Genomic DNA, 4,987 nt, shown 5'->3' with positions numbered 1-4,987 from the left:
CATGTTATAGCAGGGGTCTGCAACCTTTTTGACCAAAAGAGCCATTTTGCTCCTTTTTCCAAAACTTATTTTTGTCTGGAGCCGCAAAACATATTTCATAGTTTTTTATTGCTATATCAGACAAAAACTACAGTTTTTTTGCATTTATTAGGCTATTTATTACATGATATAAAACTGTTAACCTCTAATAAGAAACAAAGAACTCTTATAAGGAGAACTACAAATAATACACAGGCCTACTTTAAAATAAATGAAGCACAGCACTTGGGGAGTCCTCTGCACATTTGAAGGGGAAAAAAATATTATTAAAATGGGCCCACTTTGAAATAAATAAAACATATAGCTGCACCCTAAAAAGAGTTAAAGGTAGGGTAGGTAAGAATGGAGAAACCATCTCAAGTGCGCTAGAATTTGAAAGTACACAACCGGAAAAAATATGCCTCTTCCTTCAGACTTCCTCACAGAGCCCCTCCTCCAACACACACGAACGCGCACATGACCAATGAGGGCACGAGATAAGTTTGTGCCCAGATGGAAGGCTGACAGGCAGGTAGGCCATCCAGTTACTTTAGCCGGCTCAGATGATTGGTCGTGTTTTTTACAGCGCTACGGCTTCCAGAGATTAATTTTTGTATGGATTTATTGTCAAAGCACTTAATGTATTCATTGCTATCGGGACGTTAAGAGCATTCCATGGATTATAACACAGTGTTTTCTGAAATAAATTACATACCCCATTGAATTATGACTGAAGATCGTCAGCTGTCTTCCTCTCCTTTGTTGTTCCTCGATACGTAAAGGCTGCAGCACCGTTGACAACTTCTCTCTACATATCAAACATCCCGGTAAACCAGCATCGTTTGCTGTGAAAGCAGATAACTCTGTCCACGCAGAATTAAACCTGTGTTCCTCTGGTACTTTTCTTTGATTTATCCATAGCTCGCTCATCGAGCCGGGGGTTATTCGCCTCCAAGAAAAGGCGCTCGCGCGGGACCGGAGCAGGATGTGACGCATATTTTAGTTGACCTAATTATAACCGTTTTGTTTTTTATTTATGTGTCACAGTATCACCTCAAAATACAAGATACGAAACATTTTCAACCGTGCAACAAAATATAAATAGTCCTACAAATACTTTTATTTTATTTCCTTCTTATTTTTGTCTAAGCTCAAGGGAGCCAGAGCAGAGGGCTTAAAGGGCCGCATGCGGCCCGTGGGCCGCGGGTTGCCGACCCCTGTGTTATAGTGATACAGTTAGTTTGTGTTAGTTTGGTTCAATATAGCATATATCGAGCACTTTCGTTGATGTTGAAGTGCAGGCTATGCGCCACTTTCAGATCCCGGGGGGGAGCAGCTGGCAGCGAAGCAGCCCAGATAAAACTCTTTCTTCATTGTTTGTTGTGTATTCAGTCAAGCGGGGCAAAGTTACAATGTAAAATGGTAAGTCCAATGTAAAGTCCTGTGCTCTGCAGGTGCCGGTAAAGAGCAATACAATGACAAAACCTTTCCAAACAAAACAACTAGTAGGCTAGGTAGGTATATAGGCAGACACACAGACAGACAGACAGGTAGATAGACAGGTGGACAGATAGTTGGCCGGCTCGCCGCTGCTCCATCAACATTTTAATATAAAAATATGTAGAGGGTGAACATGCAACAAAAAGAGGTGTGTCCTATGCAGCCAGTGTATTTGATCCATAGCTTATTTTTGAGTGATTAAGTCACATTACCTGGTAATTATTGAAGCCATATGCTAATTTCCCCATAAATAATACTAATAAAACATATTTAAAGTATTACAATGCAATAAAAAGAGGTGTGTTCAACAAATGTATGCTCTAGAGGGGATTTGTTTCACATTCACACGATCGGGAAGCTGTCGATTTATTAAAAAGAACATTGTTCTTGTGTAATTGAAAAGTCATTTGTTGATGGTCCGAAAACCTCGTTTCGCAGAGCCTAGATTCCACCGCAGTCCGTCTGCGGCGCATTACGTGCGTGTTACGGGCTCAGAAGCGTCCCAGAAGCAGCTCGGCGCAGGGATCCTCTAAAATTAGGATGAATCCTATTGTTGTTGCGGCGCAGCCGTAACGTAGGCAGGAAGTGGAACGGTCAGAGCATCCGGGCCAGGCCCATCCCCCACATGTACTAATGTTGCAGACCCCCCCTCCTTCATCACAACACCTTCACTACGACACGCACAATGGACGAGGAGCTTTTCATTCTGGAGGTGGAAAAACACACTATTTTATATGATGTAACCAATGCTTTTTACAAGGACAACATCAGAAAGGACAAGGCCTGGTTTTTAATCGCTGGAGTATATATATATATATACACACACAAACTAATTTTCCCTCCGTACTACGATAGGGTCTGCAAAATTTGTCAAAAATTAGTCCGTAGTCTTTCAAGTAGGAGGAGAAATGCCAGCGTTCTCCTCCGGTTTACAGGCACTGTGTAGGCTACATTATAGAATAATTATTTTACCACTAAAATACAGCAACACATCTTTGATTCATGTTGTTTATAACTGGGATATTATAATTATTATTAACGTTGTCTGTACAAAGTAGCCTGTCCAGGAAATATGCCCATCCATCCATCCATCCATCCATCTTCTCCGCTTATCCGTGGTCGGGTCTCGGGGGTAGCAGTTCCAGCAGAGAGCCCCAAACGTTCCTTTCCCCTCATCAACCAGCTCTGACTGGGGGGTCCCAAGGCGCTCCCAGGCCAGAGAAGAGATATAATCCCTCCACCTGGTCCTAGGTCTACCCCTTGGTCTCTTCCCAGCTGGACGTGCCTGGAACACCTCCCTAGGGAGGCGCCCAGGTGGCATCCTAACTAGGTGCCCGAACCACCTCAACTGGCTTCTTTCGACGCGAAGGAGGAGCGGCTCAACTCCGAGTCCCTCCCTGATGACCGAACTTCTCACCTTATCTCTAAGGGAGACACCAGCCACCCGGCGGAGGAAACCCATCTCGGCCGCTTGTATCCGCGAAATATGCCCAAATCAACAAAAACTGCGAGCCGGCAGGCAAGACGCTCCGCTTCTGAAATGTTCTGAAACGCGTCCGGTAGAGGCCGGACCAAAACCACGGCACAGCCGTAACGCGCCGCAGACGGACCCGGTGGAATCTAGGGTAATATAGACAACAGCAGGGGAAACTGACGCTGCTGGCTGGTCCGCGAATGTATGTCAAATATCCAACCTAAAACTATCTTCACGGCGGTCAACCTCTCCCCCCTGGCATGGTTACTGAAAATGGTAACTAAGTACTGACACTCAAGTTCTGTACTTTAGAACGAAATCAAGGTATCAGCTGTACACTTCTTCACTACATCTCAGAGGTAATTATTTCACTTTTTACCCGACTACATTTGTCTGACAGCTTTAGTTACTTTAAAGGTGGGGTAGATACGTTTGAGAAACCGGCTCGAGATACACTTTTTGTTATATTCCATGGAATGCTCTTAACATCCCAATAGCAATGAATATCTGAAGTGGTTTGACAAAAAATTCATTAAAAAATTAATCTGTGGAAGCCGTAGTACTGTAAAAAGCACGACCAATCATCTGAGCCGCTGTACACAAATGTGGCCATGTGCGCGTTCGTGTGTGTTGGAGGAGGGGCTCTGTAAGGAAGTGGCAGATTTTTTCCGGCTGTGTATTTTCAAATTCTAGCGCACTCGAGCTGGTTTCTCCAAAATTACATACCCCACCTTTAAAATTACAGATGTTCTTCCCCCTCCTGTCCAGTGATAACCACGTATCTCCAGATGATTTGAATTTTTTCCGATGAAAAGGATCCAGTATTTATTTATGTGTTGAGGCAGTTCTCCTCCCTAAGCTATATGCCTTTAAAAAGCCTCTTGGATCAGCTTGAAAATGCACCTTCACAAAGCTGAAAACTGGGCTGTTTTTCTGAAAAACTCTTGAAAAGTTGACTTTTTAAAGATACGTGGTTATCACAGGACAAAGCTACACACATTGATCTCATAGAATCTGCAGCAATGCATTTAACAAACCAAGAGTATATAAAGGAGTTCAAATAATCTACACTATGCAATGTGTGCATTCATGCAGCAGTAATATTATTCCTCAAACAAATATATATAATATGGAACAATATATTGCACAGTTAACACTAGAGTACCCAAAACAACCTCACAAGTGAGGTTTGAATGCAGGATGTTTATTGATTTTTGTTCACTTTGTGGTATTATAATTTGTACTTGCTTGTTTTCAGCTGCTTGCCTACTTTCTAACTTTCTTATACATGTTTTTGGAGCTGTCTTACTGTGAGAGCAATTGAAAACAATCCCTGTTTGTACCTGTCCAGGTGATGAGGCTGGTTGTGAAATAGAGGGAGGAGCTGCAGACAGGGGAGGGTGTTGAAGGGAAAGTATGAAGTCATGCCAGACTCCATTTTACACTTCGACAGAGCAGGAGGAGAAAAACAGGGTGAGTGTGAACACCAGGATCTGCTTTTATACGTCAGAAATATATAATAAAATAATAATCTGTACATCGAAATATATATATTTCCTGCAGTCGAAAGTGACATCTTCAAATGTTGTGAACTTTTGTATCCATTTCCTGGTTTCTGATTCATCAGAGTTACATAACATGTCGTAGCCCAGCCATTGTTGTATTTGGATGTAATATATGTATAATGGAGAGCAGCCTGAAGTCTGACTGGTGTGTTGTATTGAAACCCAAGTCTGTCATTATGATGGTTTAGAGATTAACATACTATATTGTGTGTATGTGTGTGTGTGTGTGTGTGTGTGTGTGTGTGTGTGTGTGTGTGTTGTAGTTGTGTGTGTGTGTGTGTGTGTGTGTGTGTGTGTGTGTGTGTGTGTGTGTGTGTGTGTGTGCGTGTGTGTGTGTGTGTGTGTGTGTGTGTGTGTGTGTGTGTGTGTGTGTGTGTGTGTGTGTTTGTGTGTGTGTGTGTGTGCATTCTGGTTTATCTCTCAGACTGGA

Source organism: Pseudochaenichthys georgianus, unplaced genomic scaffold (assembly GCF_902827115.2).
Source record: "Pseudochaenichthys georgianus unplaced genomic scaffold, fPseGeo1.2 scaffold_481_arrow_ctg1, whole genome shotgun sequence".
Classification (NCBI taxonomy): domain Eukaryota; kingdom Metazoa; phylum Chordata; class Actinopteri; order Perciformes; family Channichthyidae; genus Pseudochaenichthys; species Pseudochaenichthys georgianus.
This window is presented reverse-complemented; position numbering follows the sequence as displayed.